This window comes from Notamacropus eugenii, chromosome 2 (assembly GCF_028372415.1).
Source record: "Notamacropus eugenii isolate mMacEug1 chromosome 2, mMacEug1.pri_v2, whole genome shotgun sequence".
In the NCBI taxonomy this organism is placed as follows: Eukaryota; Metazoa; Chordata; class Mammalia; order Diprotodontia; family Macropodidae; genus Notamacropus; species Notamacropus eugenii.
Window position 1 is genome coordinate 233,879,520 of NC_092873.1, and position 13,975 is coordinate 233,893,494.

The window sequence follows — 13,975 nt, forward strand, 5'->3', positions numbered from 1 at the left end:
CCATTTTCCAAGTCAGTTGTTTTTCCAATGAGATACTTCACATTTTCTTCTATTTTTTCATTCTTTTGGTTTTGTTGTATAATTTCTTGATTTCTCATAAAGTCATTGGTTTCTATTTCTTCCATTCTAATTTTTAAGGAATTATTTTCTTCAGTGAGCTTTTGACCTCTTTTTCTATTTTGCCCATTCCCCCTTTTAAGACATTCTTCTCCTAATTGGCTTTATGGAGCTCTTTTGCCATTTGGGATAGTCTAATTTGAAAGCTGTTATTTTCTTCAGCATTTTTTTGGGATTCCTTTAGCAAGTTGCTGACTCGTCTTTCATGTTTTTCTTGCATCACTCTTATTTCTCTTCCCAATTTTTCCTCTACTTCCCTTACTTGATTTTCAAACTGCTTCTTGAGTTCTTCAATGGCCTGAGACAAATTCATACTTGTCTTGGAGGTTTTGGATGAAGGAGCTTTGGCTTTTTCTGTCTTCTTCTGGTTGCTTGTTTTGATCTTCCGCATCACTAATGACATAAGAAAATTACCTCTTCATTGAGAAAGTAAGAATCTATCGTCTGTTTCTTTTCCCCTCATTTGTTCATTTTCCCAGCCAATTACTTGATTTTTGAGTTCTTTGTTAAGTGGAGTGCTCCAAAAACAGCTGCAGCTTCAGCAGTGGCTGCCATCACTTTGGAGGTGGAGCTGGAAGTGGGGCAAGGGTTGAGGCCAGGGTCAGGGCTGAGATTGGGGCTGGATCATGCTCCCCTCTCAGCCAAGTGAGAGACTCTTCCTAGTGATCTTTGAAGGTGTCTTTGGAGTTTGTGGATTGAGAAGTTTGGAAACCATAGCAGCCACCAGTGATTCAGTCCCCTAAGGCCACTGCCTGATGTGACAAACACTTCGGTCTACCTTCTAGATTGTCTTGGGCTGAAAATTTACTTCCGTCTGTCATTTTCTGACTTCTGCTGCTCTAGAATTTGTTTAGAGTCATTTTTTACGATTTGTTGTGGGATTTGGGGAGAGCTCTAGCAGGTCCCTGCTTCTACTCCACCATCTTGGCTCCACCCCCAACTGGTTTATCTTTCATCCAAAACTATGGTTCTGTAGAATCAGCAATCTTTACAACAATCAGGGAAGACATATGTTGCTGAAAATGTTAAGGCCCCACTTCATCTGTAAATTATAGTGTTCCCCTATTACCTTCAGGATAAAATATACAGTCCTCAATGTGGCATTTAAAGCTGACCCCTTCCTATCTTTCCAGTAATCTTTCATTTTACCCACCTTCAGGCATTTTATAATACAGCTACACAGAAATGTTGCTCTTTCTCACAAACAAGAATTCATCTCCCATCTACACTGGTTGGCCCACCTGCTTGAAGCATCCTCCCTCCTTACCTCTCCCTATTGGTCCCTGTTCCTCAAGACTCCACTAAAACCCACCTTCAGCAGGAGGCCATTCCTGATCCCCCAAATGCTAATGCCTTCTTCTCTGAGATTACTTTGGCCTCCTTGGCATCTATACCTGGTAATAGGATGGCTACATCAAAGGGAATGAACAGCTCATTGTCCTTGGAAAGGGTTCTTATTGTCATTAAGCTTGCAGTCAGTAGATCAATTTTTTTAAAACGCATTTATTTAGTACATATTAATGTACCAGGCACCAGAAATACAAATACAAAATGTGAAACTATTCCTGCTGTGAAGCTTGTATTCTACTGAGGAAGGCATCTTCTACTCTGTTTCATCTACTGTGTCTGCATGTATACATTTATACATATGCCATCTCATGTATACATATGCTGTCTCTCCCATTGGTATGTAAATTCTTTGAAGGCAGAGATGAATTTTTACCTTTTTCAGTATTCCCAGTGTTTAGCAGAGTGCCTGGAACATAGTAAGCACATTGCAAACGCTTCTTGACTGACTAATTGAAAGATTCCACTTCAGATTTTTTGCAAAGTGATATTTTTCATTGCTTTTTTGTATATTTTCTCTGCCTCAATCATAAATTGTTTCATGCTTAGAATACTGGCTTTCACATTAGAAATCTTGGAGATTTCTTTTATCTTCCTCTCAAAAATGCCAGAGAAGCACGGCCTTTTCTATTTTCCTCTAGATAACATAGATTCCATTGGTTAAATGATAGGACTTATTCCCCTTACTGATAAGCTGTTATAAGATCTCAGCTTGGTAAAGGTCAAAACTCTTAATTCAGACCCAGACACAGCATAACTCATTTCCACAGGTTATTTGAAGCTTTTTCTCCTTCAGCTGCCTGAGCCTTACAACTTTGATGTCCAATGTTAAGATACCCCTGAGTGTACTGTACTGCCTCAAATCATGACCTCACTGACCCTGGTCCCGTGCAGTCTTCCTATAAGACTGAGGTTGAGTTTTCTGATGTTCTCTCCCAGGCTGAATTACAAATTGTCGTAGGCTTTCACTTTGATCTTTACACCTGGTAGGATTCCCTGAGAGGTGGTTTTGTCAATGAGGACAGAGTCACAGAGGCCCAGATGATGTAAACTAGCAGCGATAGGAAGACCTCTCCCTCCATTTCTCATTTATAATTATAAGGCAAAATAGATACTGGACTTTGTAAATCCTCAAGGGCTCTTTGACACAGGACAAATCAGATACTTCCTTCTGGTTTTCCCCATCATCAGTAACCATTATGCTAGGGAGTGCCAACGCGTACTATTTCTTGCTATGGTTACAGCATAGCTTACCGAGAGGAGCAAGTCTTATGCCTGGCCAGCAGGCTGCTCGTCCTCCTGTGGAGCTCGCTAGTAAAAGAATAGGACAGGAGAGCGGGTCAATGAAGCAACTCCGATTTATTCAAGCAAGCACTCTGATTATATAGTCTCTGCCAGCTAGCCCAGTGAACCATGGTAACACACCTAAACAAACCCGAAGCTATAGAAATGAACGCAAGCTGGAACTATAGTGACAACAACAAACCAGGGGTGGGGCCATCCCTTCCAGCGCCATCTTCTTCACCCTTCCCTGCTCTGGACTCAGTTTACCTGATGTCCGTCAATGTGGCGTCCCAGATGGTGTGGCGGTCAGCGCCCCTTACAACTCCCCCTTTTAGTTTTAGACCTGATGACCTTCACGGGTTTGTACATCTCTCAGATTGAACTGATTTTCACTAAGCATCTTCATTGTATCTTTTACAGTTCGTAGGGCACATTTGAGACATGCTGGTATGAGACACATAACAATCGGGATAACAATACTTCCTGACAACAATGGACCTAGCCAATTAAACAATGAGGTGGAATGACCAAAAAGTTGCATCATGTCTGAAACAGAATTTTCAGGTATTAACTTTTTTGTCCCTTGAGTATTTATATCCAATGCCAATTTTTCCAACAGTTTCATTTCACTTGAAACATTGGAGAGTGTTAAACCATGTAACTGAGCTCTTATTTCTTCCCAATTAAATTCAGTATCATTGTACAATTTGTTCATTATACAAAAATGACGATATCTGTAATCACATCTTAAAGCCAATTGTGTTTCTATGGCCTGCAGTTCATCCCCTATTGCTATTACATCATTTCTTAACATTTGAATGGCCTGATAAAATTCATGATCCATCTTCAATTGTTCCCTAAATCCCACTGATACATTATTTGTACAAACACCAAGGATAGCCCTTCACCAGTCCTGTAAAGTTTAAATGTCTACTAATGTCCAAAGGTCCAATACTGGTCCTTGGCCTGGCTCACTGCTAGAAGCAGTAAGATGCAGCTGACTAATTTCATGGCTCAGGCGTTGTAGTTTCTTCTTCTTTCTCTGGCGGAATTCCTGTGATTTCTTCCTGGTGCTGTACGACCCGTAGTCTTTTCACTAGTACCCAAATCTCCTTGTCTCCTGTAAAGATACAAGCATAACCCTTGCCCCAAATTATTATGGTATGTGGTCCAGGCCATTGCCCTTCCTGATCTCGCCACATGGCTGTCTGTCCCGAGGCTGGAGGTGTCCATTCCAATTTTTTCTTAAAATCATCTGGTGGTCTGCCTGATCTGACCATGTGTTTCATGGCAGACGTAAGACCGTGCTCATCAAATTTTAAGTAATTGATAGTGAAAAGTGCCAATTTTAATTGATCATGTGCTGTGGACCTGGGTCACGAAGCTCCCCCTTTTTGTTTTTGGACATATTGTTTTATGGTGCGGTTCACACATTCTACTATGGCTTGTCCTGTGGGGTTATAGGGGATCCCAGTCACATGAGAGATTCCGAATTCTGAGAGAAATTTTTGGAAGGCTGAAGCAGTGTATGCTGGGCCATTATCAGTCTTTAATAATTGTGGGACGCCATGGGCTGCAAAACATTGAAGCATATGACTACACACGTCCTTAACTGCCTCTCCGCTGGGTAGAGTAGCCATGATGAAACCGGAGAAAGTGTCTATAGACACATGGACATATTTAAGCCTCCCAAATGAAGCTGTGTGAGTCACATCCATTTGCCAGATATCATTAGGATGTGATCCCTTAGGATTGTACACTCTGCATGGCATCGGTGGCTGGAAAGGAATGCATGTTGTGCATGATTTTACAATCTTTCGGGCCTCTTTCTTAGTAAGTTTATATAAATGTCTTAATGATTTTGCTGATATATGAAACTTATTGTGAGCCTGCTGAGCTTCCTCAGTGGTTTCTAGGTATACACCTCCTGACACTACTCGATCCACAACCTCATTTCCTGCTGCTAGAGGCCCTGGTAGATTGGAGTGTGATCTTATATGTAAAATGTGGAATGGGAACATACGTCCTCTTATGGTGTTTTGGACTTCCGCGAGCAACTGTCCAATTTCTAATTGGGTTGATATGCAGGCAGTCTCTAGGTCTGGTAAAAGTGTGGCTACATATCTACTGTCGGTAATGACATTGATAGGCTCATCAATTTCTAAAGCCTTCCAGACCGCAAATAGTTCGTTCTTTTGGGTGGATGAGAACGGAGTATCATATACCTGCAACCATTTATCTTGATATACATATGTGGCTGCTCTATTTAATTTTGTGGCATCAGTAAATACATTCTTTCCTATGACTGGAGTGTCATGGTGCTTCTCTGCCCATGTCTATGGTGTTTCCTGGTATATGCTTAGAGGCTTATTTATGTTCCCTGTTTTGAAGTTTTCATTAATAATATCTTGCCCTTCTGGGTATTCTGTACAGCATTTCTCTACTTGTTCTTTGTTGTATCTACACTAGATGGCATCAGGATCTCTTCCTATCAGTTTCCTCACTCTCTGAATTGCTTTGTAAACCACTTGTGCAACTAGTACACAGGAAGGGACACAAGACCTACTGTGTACCCTCTTCAAATGTATCCACTCTAATACCCCTTCCTCTTGGTGAAGGCATCCTGTGGGAAGTTCCACAATGAAAAGGATAGAGATATACATATTTTCTGTTGGTCTATATCTCCTGGTGCTAGCCTCTACGATTTTTGTTTGAATTTTGGAGATGCACTCCAGCGCTTGAGGAGTCCATTGTCGTGGTGAATTTAAGTCAGGATCTCCTTTCAGCATGTCATACAATGGGTGTAATTCACCTGTAGGTATTCCTAATTGTGGTCTGATCCACTGAAACTCTCCTATCACCTTTTGCATATGATTGAGAGTCTTGATTTTAGACACATCTATTACAGGTGATTTAATATGGATTTGATGTTCTAATATGGTGTGTCCTAAGTAATGTATAGGCAGGTCTTTCTGTGTCTTATCAGATGCTATTTTTAAACCCTGTTTGAGGAATTCTCTCTCTGTCATTTGTAAAGTCATTTCTAAAATTTCCATGTTATCATGAGCTCCCAAGATATCATCCGTATAATGGAGTATCAACACCTGGGGAAATCTCTTCCTGACTGGGTGTAATGTCTTGTCTACATACCACTGACAAATTCTGGGACTGTTTTTCATTCCTTGGGGTGGTACCTTCCATAGGTAAGGATGGTATGGCTTCTGTAGACTGACACTGGGTACAGAGAATGGAAACCTTTTCCTATCCTCAGTATAAACAGGAATACTGTAAAAACAATCCTTGATGTCAATCACCCAAAGTTTATAACTGCTGGGAATTACCTTGGGTGATGGCAAACCTGGCTGCAAAGCACACATCAGCTACATGATGTCATTGATCTTTCTCAAATCAGTCAACATTCTGTATTTTCCAGATTTGTTTTTTATGACAAATACAGGAGAGTTCCAAGGACTAAAGGATTCCTCAATGTGTCCTAACTCTAACTGTTCTTGTATAAGGTCTTTCAGGGCCGTGAGACTTTCATATTTTAGGGTCCATTGATCCACCCAGATGGGCTCATCCGAGATCCATGGTAATTTTGGTGGTGGAATTCTCACGGCATCGTCATCAATGGACCCGTTCCAAAATTTGTTGTTAATCTTACCCCTAATTGTGTAAGCAGGTCTCTTCCCCATAGTATTATGGGAAGCCCTTCCAATACTTGTGGCCAAAATTTTCCTGATCTGTCCTCAAAAGTCCACCGTAGTGGTCTGGCCACCTCCCTGGCCCATTGTGAGCCTCCTATGCCATATACATTGTCTTCCTCTCCTATAGGCCATTGAGACTCCCATTGTGAAAAAGGGAATATGCTTCTGTCTGCACCGGTGTCCACAAGGCCTGTTTTAGGTATTCCTTCTATATATATGGTAAGCATTGGTCTCTGATTGCCAATTTGTTGAGTCCAATATATTGTTTGTTCTGTGTTATGATCCATTTGTATCAATTGTGCTACCGGCTGCCCTCTATCCACCTCCACCTCCACATTGTTAGAGTTGCACATCAGGGTCTTGTGTAAGGTACCAATCAGTGGTTGCTGTGCTACGGCCTGTAAGCCTGTGTAAGCATTTGCTGGTGCAGAAATGAAAATCTCTTGCTCTGTGTTGATGTATATTTCCTCTGTTGGTAACCACACTGTTGTGCATGGAGGTGTCAGGAAATTCCCTAGGCTTCTGATTAATTTTGACTGTATGTCCCCGACTAGAATGTCCAGTACCTCTTCCTGAATTCTGAAGTGGCCTGTGGGATCGTCTCTGCGTCCTCCCGGTAGCCCCTCTTTTTCTCCTGGGCTGGAGGGACGCCCGTCTGCATGTTTAAATATTGAGCACTACCCTTGAGAGGGGACAATGACCTACACTCTGAAGCCCAATGCCCTGTTTTCTTACATTTTGGACAGGGTGTGGTTGGCTTACTCTTAAATGGTGTTCTGTTCCCTTGGTTCTCAAGTCCTTTTCTTCCCTCTGCATTGTTTCTACACTCCCTCTGGTAATGTCCTATTTTTCCACACTTAAAGCATCTCACTCTTGCTCCAGCTCCCTGATAATTTCTCAGCGCCCCTGCGAAGATGGACGCCTGTACACTTGCTAGGTATGTCTGAGATCCTACCTCCTCACACCTATTTAACATGTCTTCAGTGGAACAGTTCTTGGGTAATCCTAGCATAGCCTTCCTACAATCTGCATTAGCTCCTGATCAAAGGATGTCCTTTATCACTACAGCAGTACCTTCCACTTCACCCATAGTCCTGGTGACAACCTCAGTTACTCGGGCACAGAAATCAGTGAAGGGTTCTGCATTTCCTTGCTTCAGTGATTGCAGAGATACCTTCTTAGGACCCTTCTCAGGAATCAGCATAAAGGCCTGCTCCACCCCTTGGGCTAGCCTCTCATACAGCTCTAGATCATATCCTATTTGCTTAATGTCTTCCGCATACTCTCCTGACCCAAAATAACATATCATAATTCCGTTGGGCATCTGTAGTGTTGCCAGCATTACCTGATGTTGCTATGGCTCTTAATTTTTCTGCCAAAAGCTGAAGAAAGCAAACATATTGTCTGGGAGTCAAGATGGCTCTCATGGTTAATTTCCAGTCATTTGGGGTTAACACATAATTTGCCAATTCTTTTAATCTTATGAGGACATAAGGAGCATTTATCCCATAATTTGTAACCGCCTTTTACAATTCTTCTATCTGTAAGGCTGGTATGGGCCCGTGAGTCCTCGTCACGGAGCCGTCCTCTGCTTTATCCTCCAATACAGGGAACGCACTTATCCATTCCCTGCCAATCTCCCTGAAGCTAGTGTAATCACCACCCTCTCTCAGCTTTTCTAGAGTCTGCTGTAATGCTGATTTTTTGAAAATTATTTGTACTTCTCTCACCTTGTCGCTAGGTGGCAGAATTGTTCCTCTTCTCTCACTCTCTGTGCTTCCTCCCTTCTCACCATCAGTGAACTCCTTTTTCCAGCTAACCCTCCTTTTAGTTTTCAGCAAGCCCTTTAATTTTTCAGTTAACTCTTGCATGTCCTCTCTCAGTTCCCGAACTGTCTCTCTCTCTCGCCATAACTCTTGTTCCAACTCTAAGTCTGGACATATGGATGCTGGCTGCCTTTCTGGGCTGCTGTCCCTTGTACTACTCCTTGACTCAGAGTTGGTCGTCTCTGAGGATGTGGTAAATGTTCTCATTTGCACTGCCTTGCCACCGTCTTCCTCTATGAACACATGCTTCAGCATGTCATATAGGAAGAAAGTGTGAGGATCCAATTTATTTGGGTTTTCGAGTTCAAAAGCTGTTAACTGCTCTCCAACAATGACCCAAGAGTCTAAACTCATAGGAGGTCGTTCTGACACCCAAGGACAGATTTCACAAATGGTATCTATGAACTTCCTTATATTTCTCAAACTTACTGTAGTTCCATGTTTCCTGATCTTTTTGTAAGTTATTGCTGTGTATTGACCCTGACTCAACTTTTGTGAGCTTTACCCCATTTCAGTCTTACTCACGGTTACACCTCTTCCCACCGAGCTGAATTGTGCGTGTCTTCTCCTGCGTCCACTTCTCGGATCTGCTTGCTGGAGGACTCGGTGAGGCAGACAGGCTACTGTCTCCTGTCGCGCTCAGGCATCGGCCTTTGACCCTGTCCTGATAGCTCCTGTAGACTGTCTAGGCTTCTGGAGAGCCTGACTCACTAGGGGGGGACTGAGGGACCTGATTGCCTCAGCTGAGATTCCTGAGGGACCTAATTTCCCTTGGCTGAGCTTCCTGCTCCTTCCCCCCTGCTTGTGGCTCCATGTTGGTGGGCGCCAAGTTGCTATGGTTACAGCATAGCTTACTGAGAGGAGCAAGTCTTATGCCTGGCCAGCAGGCTCCTTGTCCTCCTGTGGAGCTGGCGAGTAAGAGAATGAGGCGGGAGAGCGGGTCAGAGAAGGAACTCTGATTTATTCAAGCAAGCACTCTGATTATATATTCTCTGCCAGCTAGCCCAGTGAACCATGGTGACACACCTAAACAAACCCGAAACTAAAGAAATGAACACAAGCTGGAACTATAGTGACAACAACAAACCCGGGGTGGGGCCGTCCCTTCCAGCGCCATCTTCTTCACCCTTCCCTGCTCCGGACTCAGTTTACCTGATGTCCGTCAGTGTGGTGTCCCAGATGGTGTGGCGGTCAGCGCCCCTTACATTTCTAACCTACCATTGTTCTTTAATCATTTTATAATCCTTTCACCTGAGGTCTTCAGGAGTCAGTCTTGAACTTCTGTTCAGTCTCAAAGACTTACTTCATGGAAAACCAAGATAGTTGCTGCCCTCACCAAAATTCTTGGCACTTTCAGGAGGGAAGAAAGTGTAGTGACTGACTCCTTCTAATTAGTTACTTTCACTCTCCAGCTTCTATGGTTCTCTCCTTTCACTTTCTTTTTCCCTTCCCTACTCTTATTCCATCTTTCACCCCCCACCCTCCCAACAATGCCTTCACCTGCCTCAGTGTTAGACTGGCAGTGATCATAAGACTTCAGGGAAATTCTAAAAACCATTCCATCAGACAAAGGTTAGGGATCCCATACATTAGTCTATAAACCACTTAGATCAGGATCCTTAACTTTTTTTGTATCATGGTCCGGTTTGGCAGTCTGGTGAAACCTATGAACCCTTTTCTGAATAATGTTTATAAACTCAGAAAATAGAATGCATAGGATTACAAAAGAAACTTAAAGTTAGTGAAAATAAAGATGTACTTTTTCCTTCCTCCAACTTCATGGACACGTTATAATCTATGTACAGATCCCTTGGGATCTATGGACCCCAGGTGGGGAACTCATGACTTTGATACCCTCATGATGGTCATTTTCTTTGCAGCTTCTTCATGTCCTGTCCCTGTATCACCAAGGAAATATTCACAGCACTGGTGGTGACTATGAATATGCAGGGGTAGTTCTCAATCACCAAATATAAAAGACTCTCCATATAGAAGGCAGAAGGAAAACATTTATTTAGACACCAGAAAGCCAAATCTGTCATGGTGACCAAGAAGTTAATAAACATGATCAATGCAGGGAGCAAAGCCATTCCAAGCCTCCCTCCACCTTGGTCAGGGCCTTCTCACAAGCAAAGGCTCAGGAGACTGAGCCTAACTGTGCGCCTGCCTGTATCCTCTCCTCTCTGCCCTGACTGTGCTCACTCACTTCCTCCTAGTTCTGCTCTGCCCTTCCTGTTCTGCCTGTTCAGCAAGCTCCTCCAACCACATTACTTAGGGTTCCAGGTGATTTAATAGATCTATTAATAAGTAGGAAAGATTTTCCAATTCAAATTACCATTACGGTCCCCCTTTACAAATCTTGTTTATATGTTTCTGAAAACCCGCCATAGAGGATGGACTCAACATGCTAGAGGCCTTCCTTGGGTGCTTTGATATTTTAATATATTGAGGAAGCCTACACTGCAATCAAGTTGTCCCCCAAGTATCCCTTTTTTTCCCTTCATGCCCTGACTACCTTTTATAGATAATTACTTTACCTGATGATGTCACTTATGCCGTTTTATATGTAAATCATAAGTTATAAAACATAGGATCATGGATTTAGAGCTTGAAGAGATCCCTGATCATTTAATTCAACATTTTGCTGATGAGTAAACTGAAGCCTGAAATTTAAGGGATACAGATGAGATTTAACCCAGTTTTCCATTTCTATGTCTGGTGATCTTGAAAAACAAAACTACGTCATACCATTTCTCAATACAATGCTTATTTATATGTGTGAATATAATATATAATATGTGCATATTTATGTATGAATACACGTAATTTTAATAACATGGTTAACATTCCTGCACTAATAATTTAATATTGAACTTCGAGGAGATATACAATTTGAAAGATAGCTTTGCTTTTATAATTCGGTGAGTTTTGTAAACAAAAATTTTTTTTTAAATTGATGTCTAGGAAGTATTCTAAGGGTTTGCCAAAATCTTATCATATCTTCTTGTCTTTTCTGGTAAAGTGATGAAGAATGATAAGGTGTTTTTTGCAAAGAATTTTGACAGTCTGGGATTGATGGGAAATCATTTTAGGTATTGAACCAAACTGAGAACCATTACAAGTTGCTCCAATATGTGATCAGGAAGACCTCATTTTACAAACACATTTCCCTTTCTATCTCTCTCACTCACAATCACATCAGTCACTTTTTTTTTTGACCCATGGTCTAGAAATGTTGAGCTTTTTTAGAAGCAGTGCAGAGAGAAAAGGAATATTATTTTCCTTTCTTTTCTAGGAATGAGGAAATTGAGGGATGTAGGGGTCTAAAATAGGATCATAGGCTTTTAATCTGGAAAAGTGTCATTAATTGTATAGATGAAGAAATGAGGCCCTGAGAGACGTGACTTGTTCAAGGTCACCTAGGTAGAAGTTATCCCTTCCACATTGCAACTTTCCCCATCACAGTTTTGATATATGGTAGGACAGCATAAGAAATTAAAGGGGAATTTTTAGGGGAAGTTTTGCAAAAGTTGCTGACAAGAAAGCCAACAGATAAGCCAGAAAAAGCTTAGAAACTCAGAATTGCTTAAAATATATGCATAGTATTATAGAATACCAACTGCAATTTTACAATAAGGTATTGTCAACTCCCCATAAATCAGATTTCTTTTTAGTACAAAGGAAGCACCAAAAAGTTTTACACAGAGTTTCCAGATCCTGGTAGTGTCATACCAGTAACCCCCCACATTGTGGACAGAATAACTGTAGTTCAGTAAGGATTCAAACCCAGGTCTTTTGACTCTAAACCCAGTGTGCTTTCATTATTATAATGTTCTCAGGCTAACGAGTTGCATTTAAGGTAGTGCATTCAAATCCATCAGATTTCTTTACTTTTTCCAGGATATTTCCAATATTGCTAATAAATTACTTCTAGGAACTCTGTAGATATACATACATACAATAATCCAAGGTTCCTTATAATTTCTTTTCGACATCTAGCTTGGAGATTCTCAACTACCCTAAGAAATTAAAATTTCATGGCTCTTCTGAAGTGCTATTTGTGTGCTTACTTTATTCCCCATCTCCTAAATCAGGGTCTGTAAGTACTCATCTTTTATAATGTTAATGACATTTCTGTTAATGAAGATCTTCCCACCCGTTAATAGGTCTCAGGTGGAACCCACTGGGGGAAGATTGATTAGGGGAGGCTTGTTTGTGTAGCAACTGTTTTGTTAAGTGTTAATTGTTACTGAGGTACTGGGTCCCTTAGGGCTCTGAAAAAAATATATATGCTCTAAAGTGAGGTTTTGCTTTGGGGGCTTAGAAGAAGGTTCATGTGCCAGATGAGACTCTGGGTAACCACCCCTCCCCTTTTGAAAACCCAGATGGTGGTGCTTCATATACATAAATAGTCAGATAGTTGCATCTTGCGGTTGATCTATAATGTATGCATGGCTTATGATCAGACAGTTAGAAGCCCAATCTGTTGGTTTTTTATTTCTCTGCTTATATTTTCCCTTCTGGTGACTATAATTAAGTAGCTTGGTGAACCCTTAAAAGTTGCTTACCTTTTAGAAAAGCAGATCGAAGAACCTGTGCAGCAGGCCAGGGCATGCCAGGGTGTCTGCTGTTACATTTTTGTAGCTCCCTCACTACCTAATTTAATGTTTTGCCATGGCAGGGACTCATAGATATTTGTGGAACGCATATCACAGATCAGTTAAAGAACCTTGAGATGTTTAGCCTAGAGAAGAAAAGACTTGTGAGTGATATGATAATTCTCTCTGAACATCTGAAGGTCTGTCATGAGTCAGAGACTAAAATTGTGTTGCTCAACCCCAGAAGACACAGCTAGAAGTAATAGGTTAAGTTACAAAGAGGCAAATTTAGACTGTATGTTGAGACATGATTGCAAAGCACTTGCACTAGTCAAAGGTGTTTATATAGACTTCCCATTAACTTCTTCAAGGGAAGGATCTATCTTTCACCTTTCTTTACATCCTTAGGGCTTAAAATAAGTGCATGGCACATAGTAGGTGCTTAATAAATATTTATTGACTGAACTCTATCTTTCACCTTTCTTTACATCCTTAGGGCTTAAAATAAGTGCATGGCACATAGTAGGTGCTTAATAAATACTTATTGACTGAACAATTTACTGACTACCGCCTCACCTGAAGCATTCAAACAAAGGTTACAAGACTACTTGTCAGGTATGTCACGGAGGTCATTTTTTTTCAGGTAAGTGTTGGACTAGAAGGCCTCTGAGGTCCCTTTAAAGTGGGATTCTGTGATCTAGTTCCTTTCTAGATCTATGTCCTATAAAGAGCTTATAATATTCTAGAGGTTGACAAACCATACTTGGAATATTCTCCCTTGTCTTCCCTAACTTCCTTCAAGTCACAGATAAAATTCCACCTCTGTAAACATCTGTACTAATGTCTTCTCTTAATTCTAGAGCCTTCCCTTTGTTGATTATCTCCAATTGATCCTATATATAGTTGTTAATGTATTTGTTTCCATGGTTTCTCCCCCACTAGACAGAGTTCCTTGAGAAGAGGGGACTGTCTTTTGCCTTTCTTTGTATCCACAGTGGTCAGCATGGTCCCTGATACATAGCAGGTTCTTAAAAAAAGTTTATTGATTATTGACAACTAGAAATTGAGGATAGATAGAAACAAGATGGAGTGTATT

General features: G+C 41.3%; 1 long non-coding RNA gene across 2 annotated transcripts; it reads right to left on the reverse strand.

The window, feature by feature from the left end:
• Positions 1–2,804: 2,804 nt before the first annotated feature.
• On the reverse strand, positions 2,805–10,995 carry LOC140526938 (uncharacterized). Of its 2 annotated transcripts, none has more exons than XR_011974608.1 (2): positions 8,807–10,995; positions 2,805–3,868 (listed from the first exon to the last, which is right to left on the reverse strand). It is a non-coding gene; the product is annotated as an uncharacterized lncRNA (long non-coding RNA). The 2 variants fall into 2 exon arrangements; XR_011974609.1 differs by having other exon boundaries at positions 8,186–10,995.
• Between the last annotated feature and the right edge of the window lie 2,980 nt (positions 10,996–13,975).